The 16,503-nt window shown below is 39.0% G+C and overlaps 1 protein-coding gene across 4 annotated transcripts in view; it reads right to left on the reverse strand.

The window, feature by feature from the left end:
- SLC7A11 (solute carrier family 7 member 11) overlaps window positions 1-16,503 on the reverse strand; it is a 288,216-nt gene that overhangs the window by 98,839 nt on the left and 172,874 nt on the right. For 2 of the 4 annotated variants that reach the window (XM_042871068.1, XM_042871067.1), the window contains exons 2-3: window positions 8,528-8,670; window positions 7,236-7,368 (exon numbers count right to left, since the gene is read on the reverse strand). The gene's annotated coding sequence lies outside the window, so the exon portion shown is untranslated. Of the gene's footprint in view, window positions 1-7,235; window positions 7,369-8,527; window positions 8,671-10,376; window positions 10,489-14,157; window positions 14,231-16,503 lie in introns of those variants that run through there. The other 2 variants (XM_042871065.1, XM_042871066.1) reach the window with 2 other exon arrangements.

The raw sequence follows: 16,503 nt of genomic DNA on the forward strand, positions 1-16,503 counted from the left end.
ACTTGGAAGTTTATCAGGTTTTTCCTTAAAAAAGGATGGTGAAACAAAGAATAATACCTCAACAAGGTCACTGTTCTAATAGTTATTTATTATTAAAACCAACCCAAAATCTAACCAAAATTTAGCAAACTGAATTTCAGTGAGTGTTCAGTGTTCAGAGTAATCAGACATAAAATTAAAATAAAAAATATGTATTAACAACAGAATGCACTGTGCTGATTTGCCTAGAGTAAAAAATGAACTAGTTATTAGTTCCAGCCCAGTCTTTGTTGTGATCTCATTATACATTCCTGAATGAAAAACACTTATCCTCTTTTCCTACTGAATGTGCTATTCTCTGTCTTAGGACATCCATCTCCTGTTGCTCTTGCTGTTGTTGTTTATTGAAATGCCTTTTGGAATGTGATAAATGCGTTACTACACACAGGTCTGGCAGCAGTTAGACATACACAGCAGGCATTTCCTGTAGCTTTCTTTCTTCATTATGGAAGATCTGCAACTAGATTTCTTCTCCAAATATGAATGAGATTACCTAGAAAGCCAAGAAGTTTTTAGGTTTTTTTAGGCAGCCCTAAGTCATTATGTAAAAGAAAACCTTTATTTTCAAAAACTACTCTTGGGGCCATCCAGCTTCCCATTTCAGTCTCATGAAATTCCCCCCCACAATGGCCGCAAGTTCTGTCAGAAGAGGTTTAGGCTAGACATAAGGAAGAACTGTTTCTCTCAGAGAGTGGTCAGGCACTGGAATGGCTGCCCAGAGAGGTGGTGGAGTCGCCGTCCCTGGCAGTGTTCAAGATGCGTCTGGATGACGTGCTGCGTGACATGGTTTAGTGCTGGTGGTGGCAATGATGAGGAGACGGTTGGACTGCATGATCTTGTAGGTCGTTTCCAACCTTGTGATTCTATGATTCCGTGATCTCATGCACTAGTCAGTACCTCCTCACTGCACCACATCCTCCCGTTTCAGGGTGACATATAAACCTAATCTTAACAAATTAAATACTCAGGCTACTTCCTCACCAGGACTTGACTCTATTTTCAGTCATTCAAAAAACAATTTTCCTAATGAAGACCCAATCCTCTGGGAAATGAGGCCCAAATTTGTTCATCATGGCTGTCATTCACTAAGATACTCAGCATACACCATCACCCAAGACAGGTCCAGGTCATGCAGTAGAAACATAGAGAGCAGCCTATGAGTGCCAATTAGTGTTCAGATTCTAGCTGACTCAGCTGCAGTAGTAAGATAGTTTAAGTTTTTTGTGTACCAGCAATTTTCTGCTTTCTTGTGCCTATCCTCCAGCTATTACCATGCTTCACCATTAAGATCTCTTTTTTTCTCCCACTTAATTCCAAATTTAGCTATCGCTTCCTTAGGCTCCTGACTTTTCTTACTTGTTCATCTACTTTTTGTATTACAGGCTAATGATCTGTCAACTAATATTAAATTATTTGCTCTCCTAATTACCTATTTTGAAATAATGGATTGTGGAATAAGGTGGCTACCTTAGCACTTTCCCTGTACATTTCAAAAGCAGAAAGGATTGAAACATTAGAAATGAAAGACTGAAACCCCAAGAGAAATCTAGCTCTATTTATTATTCACAAAAATAAGTCATCCACAACGTTTAAACATTTCACAATATTTCTGTAGTATTTATTTCTTGTCCATTTCCACTATCAGCTGCTTTCACTAAGAAGCCTACGAGGTTTTCTCATTTTGAAATCAAATGTTCAAAGCATGCTGAACATTTAATATCACCATAATGTTGTACAGTAAAACCATGAGGAAAAAAAAGTGGTTGAATGCACTGCCATTTTTTTTCCCCTCATAAAACTATTTCCTAAATGGTAAAGGAAAACAAAAAAAAAAAAAGAATTTTAAACAGCTGACCAGGTTTAGGATCAGTTGCAACACAGAAGTTACACAGACAATATACTCAAGAGCTCAAATTCTCCAAAACTTCAAGAGCCTCTGTTAATGTCACTCTTCCTTATAACAGGGAAATGATAGTAGTAGAGTTGCCAATAGAACATACTCATACAGGAAACAAGGTCCCCTACCTGTCTCCTTCAAATCCCGTAATTATTTTTTTTGGATCGATTTTTGTTCGTGTTTTTAACTCTTCCAGGACTCTACAATGAATCATTTAGACCAGGGGAGCAGCGTGGTTACCTCAAACTTCTGAATAGACTGAAGGTGTCAAAAGACATGAAAAAACACTGACTGAAAACCTGCTGGCAACTCAGTAGAGACATTGGAAGGAGCCAAATACAGATCCTCTCTTTTGGACACTCAGATTTACAAAATAAATTTACGCCAACACTCTACCAAGAGCTTCATTCTCATTTCACGAACGCAAAATGCAGTTTGGCAAAAAAAGAGCATGTGGTTTTGGAGAAGAGATTAATGAAACCTTGCATCATTGTGTGGCACTTGCAAAGCCTACGAGAAAATTACACAATACCAGTTATAGTAAAGTTGTGGCATTAGGGCCATTCACAGTTGTATTCCTCAATGTCTGCTCCACCTTTGAACTTACACACTTTGTTCAGCAAACCGTCCCAACCGAGACAGAAGGATCAAGATGGCGTGACTCTGAGTTAAGCTTTGTGATGCAAATCTCATGTGATTTCCTCAAGAAATTTGCAATAAATTTTCAGAGATTATTAGTGCATACTGAGCGATATGTCTACCAAAATTCATTTCTTGGTACACAATAAAGCTCATTTTAAAGGCTAATAGGACAGATTAAAGCAGAACATTCCTTAGCTTTCAATTGTTTGTTTCTATTATTACTCTCTAAAAAAAATCCTCAGTAAACTTTCATGGCACCCTTAAAGTCCTCAGTAATCTGTGACATTAAACACAGGAAGCCTGGGAAGATTTCAGCTATGCCAAATATTCTGAAGATTAGCAGAAAAAATAAAATAGGAAATAACCAATGAGACCATAAGCCTACATTGATCTTTAACCTAAAACCCATGATGATTAAAAAAAAAGTCCTAAAATAACTTTCAAACAAATCAGAGATAACTTTAAGAGAACTTCAATTTTCCTTGTGAATTGCAGTTAATTGCTAACAAAAATACCTGCATCTGTCAACAATTAGAGATAACTGAATTTAACTTCTTAAAAACCTAATCACAAGGTACTTCATCTCTCATCTGATGATATAATCAAGAGATGATGAAGAAACTCTCCTTTAAAACATTCACTTTGCCCTTGAATTCATCGGAGTGAAAGTCTCCACCACTGCAGCCTGCACAATATGGCTAAAGATAAGGCAGCACAAGAGCAGTGTCACAGAGGGACATGCAGACCACTTCGTTAGCATTACGTCAGGTCATAATGAGCCATCTGCAAATGAAGGAAATGCCTTTTTTGTTCTTTCCCAAACATCTGATTTCCATGAGGATTGAGGGAAGGAGGGGGGGTGTGCTTGGTTGGTTTTATGCAAGAACATTAATATCTGACTGTATTTGCTAATAAAACTGTAACTCTCTTTGCTGAAAGACTGTCGGAGGGCAAGGCATGCAAATATCCGTGTCCCTTTAATTTTATTTCCTGCCATCTCCCCCAGCTCCATAATTTTGTTTTTTTTCATAGAGTTTGCCTGCATATGGAAGAGTTCTAGTCCATATTCTGAACAAGTTTTGGAGATCATCTTTTCAGTGAAGATTTCCTCTGAAGTGGGAAAAAGTTTAATATCATACTTCTTGAAAACAGAGGCAGGTGCTGCACAAAGCAGTTCCAAATCGTTTAAGAACTGAATTACTGCCCAGCCTCAATGACCAGAGTTAGAATTTCACTGTGATTTAAGCAGCCCTGATATGAATTCAGGTTTTTGTGTCATCTGCACAAGACGCCCATTCTGCTCATGCAAGTTATTTTCTTCTCAACCTGGGACGAAAGGAGAAAGATTCCCACTTGGCTGACTATCACAGGCTGCAGTTAACAGTGATACCTTCAGAAATTTAGAACAGCCCTGAGAGGTTCGGCTGTTTCCATGTCTCCCCACTGCAAAGGGGAGCATCTGTATTGGCAGGGTCAGCATCATGCTAAGCAGGGCAGCCTCACTCATACAGAGTGACAGGTGACTGTCACTCTGAATGGAAAGCAGCGGGGCACCGTGTATTTTGCAAAAGGTTTTCAAGTCACTTCTTCCTTTTCCTGTGAGCCAAAGTCTGATATAATGCACGGAGAATAATAAAAGAGATGCCCTTAGTCTCTAATTCAGGTTTACAACACAGAAAATGTTAATGGGAGTTAAATCAACTATTGACATTTATGACAATAATTTGCTGTGCTGCCTCTGACCCGCAAGACAATATCAGGATAATAAAGGCTTAGGGACTTGCCTGAGCTGGGAGCAGTCACTGCCAGTTTGCCCACCTAACGGGCAACTCCTTGATTTACAGACAAAGAAAACTCAGTGAGGACAGTTTTACCTTTGAAGTAGGCTCACACACAGGCAATCACATCACCTTTCGTATCCATTCTTTCCACAATATATGCAAAGTTAAGTCTTGAAACTTGTTTCTAGAGGAAGAAAGCCAAATTGCTATTGAACATTATAGCATACAAAACAAGCAGCCTTAAAAGAAAAATGCTTAAAAAAAAGTAAAAGATAATTTGCAGAAACAAGATTCGCTTCAAAAAATATGAAGCAATTATCTTCAAAACTAATTTTAAGCCAAGTAATCTCTTCTCCTAGGTAAGAAGTGATAGGACAAAAGGAAATGGCATCAAGTTGTGCCAGGAGAGGTTCAGGTTGGATATTAAGAAGAATTTCCTCTCAGAAAGATGCGCTGAGGCACTGGAACAGGCTGCCCAGGGAGGTAGGGGAGGTCACCATCCCCAGAAATGTTTAAGGAAAGGGTAGATGTAGTACTTGGGGACATGGTCTAGCGGGCAATGTGGGTGGAAAGTGGATGATTAGACTAGATGATCTTAGAGGTCTTTTCCAACCTTAAAGTTTCTATGATTCTAATATAAAGGAGATCTGAGACAACAAGAGATCATCTTTTTTTCCTTAAGGATTTGTTATGCAAAGAATGTAAAAACTTGTGGAATATTACAGCTTTTTCTTCAGAATAATACTTAACATTAGAAACTAATAACACACATCAGGCAGGCAGTTCTGTATTTTCACAACATAGATTCATCCAATTCCACATCATGGACACAATTGTAAATGTATTTTTTGACATTAACAAAGCAAAGAGCACATAACAGCTGAAACTTCACATTCTAGAACTTTTTAAGTAGAACATTAGTATTAACATGGTAAACCTTGTGTACGCCAGGAGAAAAAGCACATTAAATACTCATATCTTATCATGTGCTTTTGTGTCCATACAGGAAGCCTCATTTCTCTGTGTGACTCTTCCCAAAACTTTATCCTTGCCTAAGGATTCTCTACTGAAGCCTGGCCCAGTAGAGAGTAACCTGGCTTGAGCATTACAGGGAAGAATGCTTCCTACACGCCATGCCCAAGTGTTAGCTGATTGTTGGATGAGAACATATTCCAGAAGTACAAGGGACAACAAGATGGGGTTTAGCACTCTATCCTGTTTTTAGGCACTGGACAGTAAGCAGTATTTATTTAAATACACTTTTTGCTAATTATGTGATCACGTGGAAAAGGTGGAATGATGAAACCCATCACAGTCCTTAATTAGCCCAAATTCAATTGAATTAAAGAGAAGCTTTTCCTCTTTAAGAATTCAAGGCTCAGATAAATCTTCCTGCACCCAGCAGTTGATCATTATTTTTCCCTTGAAGGCTGATTAATTGCTTATATACAGTAACTATTTTCCTGGCTTATGTAACTGAAATCCTTTTCATGTGTGTCTCGTCATTTTTATTTTCTAACCAATCTACTGGCAACAGCATCATCCTGCCTCAGCAATTCCTATAGATTGAATAAATGTTGCATGAAAATACATTTCTCTTCATCTGTTTTAAACTTGTTGCCTTTTCATTTCAATGTTCCTTTGTTCTTTCATGATGAGAAAGAGTAAAAGGACTGAGCTTCTCCATACCAGTTCATATTTTATATAAACCTAACATCTCTTTCCTTCACTAGGTCAAGCCAGCCCCTCTGCTTCTCATAATTTCCATTGCCCTCTCAATCTCTTCTATTTCTGCCATGTCCTTCCGCAAGTAATTCAACTAGAGCACATTCAAGGTTAGGAGAAAGATGTACCTCTGTTTAGATAACACCAATTAAATATTTCCTGTGTAATTCTGTGTCACTGTCTAACATACCCCATCAGTTCACTTGCTCTTACTGCTACCACAGACACTGTCTCCACCTCTACAGCACTGACCCTACGCACCTCGTAACCTCTGCAAGTCAACACATTTCAGTAAATTTAGTCTGGAGATCAAAGCCTGACAACAAAACACCCCAGCTCACACTATCTTCTACAGCTCATGTTCTGCCACCCCTCACACAAAGAGTCCATGGCTCTGACTGCAGACCCTGAGCATCCCTGCAAAACACAGCAATTACAGCACCCTGGAGGCACTGCAAACCAAGACCCTGCCCTTGCAAAAACTTATTCAGTGTTCGCAAGAATTAAGTTACATCTCTGCCCAGAAGCCTGCTAAGGTGAGGGTCATATTTATTTCTGTTTCTCAGTTTTAATCACCTATTCCTGTGCACAGCACGTGGTAGCCATCCGTTTGCAACATTTCCTAAGGTACTGGTTATTTCTATGATGAAGGGTGCCCATTTCCCTCAGCATATAGGTTAGTCAGTTTTCTGTTTGTTTTTTTGTTTTCTTGTTTTTTTTCCAAACACTAACAGGGCAAACATGCTACCTACAATTACAGTTACTCTGCCATAAATTATTGATGACTCTCAAGAGCCTGTTTGCTTCAGAGAGAGAGAGAGAGAAAGGATTGTTTACCTAATAAAAGATCACGCCAGTAGTTTTCAACACTGATTTTTTTTAAAAAATCTAATAATCTTGCAGTACTGGAAAACACAGAAGTATTTATCGTTTTATTTGGTAGAGTTTACTTTTAGGTTAGGAGATATTTTCTCAAGGTGATTGATTTTATTTTTGATTCATATCTTATTTCCCCACAGTGTTGTAGAGTAACGTAGAAATATATATAGTATGCTGCATTTAACTCCTTTGCTGCCTTCTGCTAAACGCATTGAGACACAGTATTTACGTTCAGGAGATCATTGCCCTGATTCTCTGATATTTTTGCTCACCAATACTTCAAAAGCAGCTAATCCACTGTGCTTCAGACACACTGTCATACACCTCTGAGGTCACACAGCTGGAGATCACATGTTCATCATCCAACAACAGATCATTGAGAGAAGTAGGAAGGCATGGAGCAATCTGCAAAGAGATATCACACTCAGCTCTACTGCAATTCATTCTCAGAGAGTGAAATCCACATACTGTTTTTGAGAAGACCTTCCCTGGAAATAACAAGCTAACCATAATAGGAATAAAAAAGAAAAAAGAAAGCACAAAGTCCTTGACCGTGTTTCATTTCTTCTCACGGCCCTTTCTCTTGTAAAGCATTTGAAATGCTATAGTGAGAAGTTCTTTTGAAATATCATAGGCTGAATTATATCTGTAACGTGATGAAAAATTCAAGGCAGATGCCCGAGCAGAAGAAAATGCTATTAGACAGATAAAGGTGCCCCGGCTGTCTGAGAAGAGAGGAGATACATAATGGGGTAAAAGGTAGCAAAGCAACATCTAAGTGGCTGTTCCGTAGCTGGTTTACTGTGTCAGACACTTTTCTTCTACCACACCCCAACACTTCGTTCAGGTTCCCTTGACAAGAAATCAAGGTGCTTGTACTAGGGATGAACAATAGCACTCAATGACCAGCTCTGCAACCTGCCTGGCCAGGCAGGACACAAAGGTTTCTGAGTGCACCAGGGAAGCACCATTTATTTATTTTTCCTCCCCTAGATTACTTCCAGTTTTGTCTCAGCCTAAGCTATTTGCAGGTCACAGCAAGGTGTGCATTTAGGTCTCTGCCTCTGAAGGCTGCAGATCTCCATAAGCATTAACAGCTCCATCAGAAGCAGCTTTGTGAGCCAAAATCAAAGTAAAGAGGGACCTAAGTAATATTTGACAGGTCTGTGTAGGGCTACTTTACAGACTTAAAGATCCCACATGGAAATGCAGCATTATTTTTCTTGCAAAAAACTCGAGAATTAGCCTGGTAGAATTCATAGCGTTCGACTTGTTTGTTTTTGTTTTATTTTAGTAGGCTGTTGGGGTTTTTTTGTTTGTTTTTTTGTTTTTTTGTTTTGTTTTTTTTGTTTTGTTTTTACTAAGAAATATTTCAATACCTGTTTCTGGAAATATTCCCCCCCAAAAAAAACAAAAAAAACCCACACCCCAACTTTAAAGAACAGGAGTGATTTTTCAAATCACAGAATAGTTTTTCTTTTGGAAAAAAGAAGCACATTAAGCGGACAGGAAGAAAACACCAGTCCTCTTGTGGTTCTCTGCCTGCTGACTTGCAATTACTCACCAATCCACTCAAGTCGTCTTTGATTCTCTAAAAGAGGAATTCTGGGATTTGTGCATGAAGAAAACAGATCTGGATACTACTGAGAACAGAAGGAGGTTATCAGTGCTGCTGCCTGTGGTAGCTGTTCATCTTCATTTGTAATTCTGGAAAAGAAAAATACATCTGTCTTTTGTGGAAATAAGCATACAGTTGCCACCTAGAAACAAACAGGTACTGAAGTGATGAAACAGAGGTTTATGGGGGCATGTTCACCCTGCATTGCTTTTAGGACTTCCAAGGAAGCACCAAGTAAGTTAGTGCACAAAGTGACACACCAACAGCTACACAGGGGGTTCCCTAAAATCACGAGGGCCAGAGAAATAGTACTGACGAGCTGAAATAATTAGTTCTGCTTGAGTACTAGGCACACATGCCTGTAGTGCTTCAGGGGAACTCCGCTCACTGCAGCACTGTACGGTGCATTCACATTCCATAAAGGAAAGAGGCTGTGTTTGTGAGAGAAATTGCACCAGCATAATTTACTACACAGCTTCAGTTCAACCACTCCCATTATGGGCGCTTCACCACTGCTTTCAGTGGGAGCCAGCTTAGGCCAACACTTGTACTTTTGATCAGTCCATCCTAAAGACAAATATTTCGGAGTAAACAATCTCAGCAGGAGCAAATAAAAAATTAAAAAGACATAGATAAAGAAGACTGCTCAAACTTGGACACCAAGTAGGCAGCAATAACCAGGTGGGACATTTGAAGTCGTTTCAAGATGAGCTTTCATGTTGGCTGTCAGGAGTTAATCTTTTCTATACAGCGGACAGTGGGAAAACCCTCCAATTTGCTTTACTCAGCATCAGGAAGAGAAAGTTTATTTCCTGTCCCTGTGCTGCCTGCCATGTAAGAGATGCTAGTCAGGATGACCGGGATACACAGATGAAAAGATAGCTAAAAACAATCAAGAGTCATTCCCAGAAACTAGAAGAGACAAGAGACAAACTTTCTCTGGTCCTTGAATGCCACAGAAATGTACCACCCCAGAGATATATGATGATAACATAGCTCTTAATGCAACCTTGTACAGGAGGTAGCCTGATTTGCTGAACAACACAGTAGGAATGGAGAACTGAGGTTCTCTACCTCTAGATAGCCAGATCAGTCAATTTGCTTTATAGCTCAAAAAAAATACAATTACACAGTAACACAGTATTCACTGCTGTACCAACACCCACATAACAAAACAAATAAATCTATATTATTCATTTGGACTAACAGAAAGAATGAGTAACTTACAACCTCATTGTAAGGAAACACTGTCAAGCAATCAATTTCTCCCCACTTTGCAGTCAATGATTTTGCTCTGCTTTGGTTTTTGTGAATCAGCAGGAGACCGTTATTTTGTGACAGTGTTCTCCTGTTTATACCATCTCTTCAGAAACTGCAGGAACTCCCAACTAGCAGGATTTTACCAGTAAATATTGATTTAAGATTAAAAAAATAAAAAATAAAAACCCTGTATCTGCTCTCCAAAGAAGCCTTGAAAATAAAGAAGTGTTCTTCTTCTAATGAAGAACAGTACAAGAAGGGAAAAAAAATCTTCTGTAGAGTTAAAGCATGTTTGCTGCTAAATAGCCTCTTTGTATAATTAGGATTTGCAAAGTGGCAAAACACAATCCAATTAAGTGAGTTAGGTTCATATGATTAACATCAGACTGCCAGTATTGCTCTCATAGTTCATCAGTAGCATTACTAATTAGGACACCACTAAGCAGAGACATCTGACCTTGGCTCAGCCGGTTCAGATTACGGTTGACCCTTCTGAACCCTGAAAGAGCCTCACACTGCTTACTTCTTTCCTTACCTAACTTACTGATGAACACTTTCCTACGATGTCCTGCATCCTTTGAACGTCATTCCATCAGTCGTCAGCCATCATCAAATAATTAGCGCCTCTCTGACCGCTGATCACAAAACTGAAAATGGATAAAGAAGCTTTTGGCAGACATTTTTCTGTTTGCACTCTGAATTCACTACAATATTAAAATCAGTGCTGTGGCTAGAAAAGCAGCCTGGAAATAATTTCAAGTTGCAAGTAGCAAAAAAATAGAAATGATCTTTTCTCGTCAAATAGTAACCGCAAATGGAAATGGTGTCAAGTGGAAAAGGTGTCTCAAATGTTGCTCAACAGCAGATCGGTAATCAAAACTGAGGGACTACTGCAGGGAAAACAGGATCTGTGATTCCAGCGTTGGCAACATCCCCGACCCATGACAGAAGGACAAACCACGGTCACTGATTGCTTTGCTTCAGAAGCTGCTGCTTCTCCTTCACAGTGCCGTGCTAGCTGTGACTGCAGTACTTAATTATCTGGAGCAATTATTTCTTTTAAGCGGAAAAACAGAAAAACTTTCCAGATATTATTTTTGCATTATACCTTTGTGATTAGGCACCCTTAAAATCACAGCCAACAGAATTGAAGACTTTAGAAAGTACCTGCAACTTTTCGATAGAGATGATACAGTCACTGATAAACATAACACAGAGCCTCTAAATACCAAGAGCAAATACCACAGAATCAATTTTTTTTTTAGAACAACGGAGCACATCATCAGGTAAGTATAAAAAACAATATAACTTTATCAAATATTAAACTTATAACTTACAGAGCACAAAAAACTCCAATTTGACAGTACAATTCTTCCACGTGACACTACAACTCCTCGCCATATCCTTCCTACTTATGACTGCTATGGCAGAAATAAAAATACTGAACACAAACTAACTGGAGGTCTTTGAGGATAAACCGCAGTAGCCCAAAACCAGTTACAACTAAAATGTATCTATGATATAAATAAGATGGTAGTAAATGAATTAGCGACAGAGATAAACAATGAATTAAGCAAATTAGTGGGAAAATGAAACCTCTAAATACATAAGAAAACTAATTATAGGATTAGAAGGAATTAAGTGACAGAGCCTGTGATGACACTGAACGTTGCTCCATAATCCTCAAGATTCCCCTGTCTGCTGTTTCCAGACTTTCCAGGAAGCATTCCAGAGAACAATTCACTGCTGCATACACCTCTCCAAAGTCTGCTCCATTTCTCAATTAACCCAACTGCTTCCTAGCTGATGCAAATCATTTTCCAAAGAAAGTACAAGCAACGTACCATTGCTCTGCTCTCCTTCTGCTATACAATTCTTTCCCTCATCTCCTTGATTCACTTCACTTACGCCACTGGAAATGCAAAGGCCAAGGAAGCTGAACTTTGCACGGACATTGTGGCTTCGTTCTTGACTAACTGGATGCCACTGACTTAATCCGCACTTCTTTCCAAGACCAATGCATATTTTCAAGTACCACAACAGTGCCTCAAAATATTGTTTAAGTACTCAAGACTTTTAGAAAGCTTCTGTGTAAAATTCTACAGGAAAAAAAAAAAGATTTAAAAAAATGTATATATACATCCATTCCCTCTGCTTTCCAATAATATCAAAAAGCACCATAAAGGCTAGTTTTCAGTTCTGGTTGACACTTGGATGTGGAATTCAAAAGCAGCATGTCGTACCTCATTCGTCAGTGATAAAGAAACTGCTTACAGTAAAATGCTTCACTTCTGCTATCAATTTCTCTAATAAGTAAATCAAAATAAATTGCTCAGCATTTCAGAAACCTGACTGGTCTAATAAACACTTTCAAAAAGTATAATCTCCAGTGGGGAAAATGGGTTCTTAAACTGTTTGCCAGAACATACAAGTATCTATCTGCAAAGTAGATCTTGGGAAGACACTAAAGAGGAAATGAATTTCAGGCTGGAACACGGACATATGACAGCATACACAAACTATTTATTATTTATTGCATTTGGAAGGGGTGGTTCTTTTTCATAGGTTTTCTCTTTTTTTTTTCTTCTTATACATGTTCAGTATTGTGTATGTTCATGCTTAGACTATTCTAATGCTGGCAGATGATGTTGCTAGGGTGAGCGAAATGGTCCCAGCACCTTTCCTTCTTATGGACACCCAAGCACAGGGTGTACAGAGACAGCAGGGTGACTACACACATTTCCTTGCAAGTTATTTAAAGGGAAGTGCCTGCCGTGTGACACTGTGGCTCTTTCTATTGTCACCACAGTGCAGAATTAAGGCTCTCTGGATCCACTTACAGTGCGGTTTAACCTCAGATTTCATTTGAGTTATAACTTCTTATATCATCTTCTTTAAGTTGTATCTATCTGATTTATAACAGATTGCGTTTGGGATAATTAAACCTGGACATACAACTTTGCTTTAAATCAGAGTTCCAGTTGGCAGCTAAGCCAATCTCAGAGTTTTTGCACCAGTATTTCAAGGATACCGATCCCAACCCCACTGACGCACACCATCTGTGAGGGGCTTCAGGTCAGGCTTACAGCTGTCAGGATTTCAATAACTTCAGCAAAGGCAACTCAGGAAAGAAAGGATTTGAGTACTGCCAGGGATCCTGCTTTGACTGAGCTAAGTGCTTACACAAATGCAAGCCAGCTACTGATCAGGTGGGCATTCATGAAAGAGAAGGTGGAAACCTTCGTGAGGAAAAAAAGGGACTCGCTATTTGAGCTGCCTTTCAAGATCCAACCTTACTGAAAACTGTATTAAGGTGACAGACTGCTCTTGGATCTGAAAACGGGGACCTGAGTAGACTACACATTACACAACCAATTCTCATGCTATCGCACCCAATTACCCTTTAAATGGGATCCAGATAGATCAGTCCTTCCCTCTGTGTCCCTGTGGTTCTTCTTCTGAGTACACAAGTGTCTCCTAGCCTTCTTCTTCCCTCTGCCTTCACATTATCTGTGATTTTCTTCTCTAGATCACATTGTTCCAACTTTTTTTCTCTCTGCTAAGAGCAGAATTGTGGAAGTCTGGTGACCACTGTCAGGTTTCCCTGTCCCTTATGGTCTCACTGCCACCTGTAACAACTGCTATGAGTGACCACCTCTCTCCACCATCTCCCATCGGATCCATAGCTAGCTCTGACGGATGCAAAGGGACAGCCTGGAAACAGTACCCAGAATTACAGCTTCCAAAGATGAGTACATGAAAATCATTAACAAAAAACAATGGTAGGAGAATGGAAACCTCACCATCCATCAGGTTACAATGCATAGTTTACTCAACTCTGAACACAAAGCTCTTATGTTTTTCTCTGTTCCCCTCCATACCTCTTAAATGAGACTTGCAGGAACTGTGCTGATGCCCCAACCACACAACAGCAGCCTTCTGCTGACCCCTCATCCTTGCACTGGGCATCTCAGCCTGACAAGCCTTACAGCTTCCTGCCTATCTCTGCAGAAGCTATGACTCAGCTCCTTCCTTTGACAGGAATTGGAATAAAATTAATATTAATTGCAAAGTGCACCAATTCTCCCATAAATCTGCTTGAACAGAGTTCCAGAACTCAAAAAAGGAAAACACGATCAGGGAAAAAGAACAAACTGGTAGCAACCCTACCCACATACAATTTCCTACCACAGGTGGATGCTAAATGAAGATTTACATCTAAGAAGGAATGGTTTGGTTAAGTTTAATGAAATACAGTCCCTAGTGCAGATGCCACTGACCTTTCACTTGAATATTAACTTCATGAAGAAACATACCTTTCAAACCAAACCATGGAATAATCAAGGACATCTCCTGTTCTCTTACTGTGCTTCCACTTGAAAATACCACTCACATCTATACATGGGAAAGTAGCGCACATATCAGAAAACATCCCTGTAAAGACATGCTATAACTTAAATGGCTAATAAGGATGACAAGAAATGACAAGAAATATTTTATTGTATTCCTCAAATTCAGAGTACCAAGCCAAAAATCTTACCTTAATGAAAATCAGCCCACTCAAAACACTGTAAGATCAGATGATGGCCTAGAATAAAACTTGACCTTAATTTTTTGCAGTGACATCACAATTCTTCCTAAGTTGTACTGCATGCATATAAATTTAATCTCTGCTAGTTGGTACTACATGCAGATGATACGATTATCTTACAGCACTGTGTTAATAAGGAGGATATATTCAACTGCAACTGATGATACATAAAGCAGTAGTTACAGAGTAAGGCATTAAGAACTCTAGATGGACATTTGTTTTAACGTTTACCTAGTGAAAGTGATACTTGAGTATACTGATTTTATATTAACTATTTAGTAGCAGGAATCCTCAAGTTCAACATCCTGCACATTAAAAAGGAGAAAAATCATACTGTGAAGTGTTTAGAATAAGCTACAATACTCAGAGTGCACGTTATGGCATCAGTTTTTACCATGCAAACCTCACATTCTTCTCTTCTTAGGCCAAATATGTGAATAATATTTACCTTTTGATAGAACTTAAGAGTTTCAAAAACCCAAAAATATTAGCAGCAAAAAGGGATTAAGAATGCCAAGCCTTTTCTAGCCTTCCTGTCTTTGATCATTATATAAACTATTCTGATGCACTCTTGAAAAGTGAAGACACACCTCAAATATTTTTTTGTATGGATGACCAGGACAAAGCACATTAATGTTTTCAGTTTCATTAGAGGTACTTCAGAACGTACTTATAATTAGTTTAAAATGTATTTGGCTTTAATGATCTTTCTTAAAACAAAAAAAAAAAACCCAAAAAGCAAACAAACAAAAAAAAAAACCACAGCTTTTTCTTTCACTCCACAACAGCAAGTAGTAATTATGCAGGAGATTAGAAATTATTATCTTAATGGTCTCTTCTGGCCCTAAACTATGTTCCAACTATGAATTAAACTTTCACATCTTTGATTACAGCTTGAAAGAACTACTTTTTAATATGCAATAAAACACTCCGCATCAGAATTTAAGCTAAAATCCAGAACAGCCTCCTCTTCCTTCTACATATCCTAAGCTTTTTTGAATCCTTCACACAACAACAAAAAAGAAGGTAAGAATAAACGCAGAAGGACACCTTCCAGCACCCTGTGAGCGTGTCCTCTTAAGTTCTTCCTTCTGCCAACACTGTCCATTGGCTGTCAGAGCTTCTGCCCTCCTTGAAATCATCTACAGAGGCTTTCACACGAAGTAAGAAACAAACAAAAAACTCAAACACATCCGCTCTGAGTTATGCTCTCAGTTTTGCAAAATGAGATAATTAGCTTCCCCAAATAGAAATTACCTGTCCTCTGGGTCACACTATTCATTTTAAAGAAATCTTTTTTGTTTAAAACATATACACCAGAGCCAGTTCAATACACATTCTTCCTGCTCTCTGCTCCTTCAAAGAAAGGGTTAATTACAGCATATAGAAAATCTGACATGCACTTACACTGCACACAATGTCCTGAACTATAAAGAAGACAGAAGTACTCGGAATGGGACTTAATAAGAACAGTTATCCCAAAACCACAGTGTTGCAAGCACAAGTCAGCTGGCAGCTATACGGGCAAGCGTAAAGCCCCACCACTGCTTTGAATTCCCCCTCTGCACACGGCCCTGACATCCACCTCCCAGCATATGCTCCCCATCACTAAATGGCAATGTCCCTTCAAGCAGGGGACTCTCACATTGCATTTGTACCACAGCTAGAACAATGCCTACCTAAGTTGTGGCTGAGGGCTCTGCCTGGCAAATAAAAGCAGGATACATATATGTACATAAAATCCATTCACATTAAGCTCCTTGTATTTTAAGTAAACCTTAAAAGTTCATCTGGTACTTTACTTCTCCACTTGCAGAATACTGCAACATCAGGGAGTGTAATGTAATGGATTAGTGAACCAAATCTCTGAAATGTGCTGGAGTAGATTACATCTTATTAATAGCAGCAATCTGGGTTTTTTTTTAAAGGCCTTTCACAAAGAAGAAACTTAAATACTAGTCAGTTTTAAACCAATAAAAGCAGCTGTGTCAGATAAGCTGGGCTTGTTCTGTGCACGGTTGAAGTGTTAGAATGCAAAAGCTTTACCAGTGCAAGACGACCTTATGCAGCC

Source organism: Lagopus leucura, unplaced genomic scaffold (genome assembly GCF_019238085.1).
Source record: "Lagopus leucura isolate 7727_CA_CO unplaced genomic scaffold, USGS_WTPT01 Super-Scaffold_100004, whole genome shotgun sequence".
Taxonomy (NCBI): domain Eukaryota; kingdom Metazoa; phylum Chordata; class Aves; order Galliformes; family Phasianidae; genus Lagopus; species Lagopus leucura.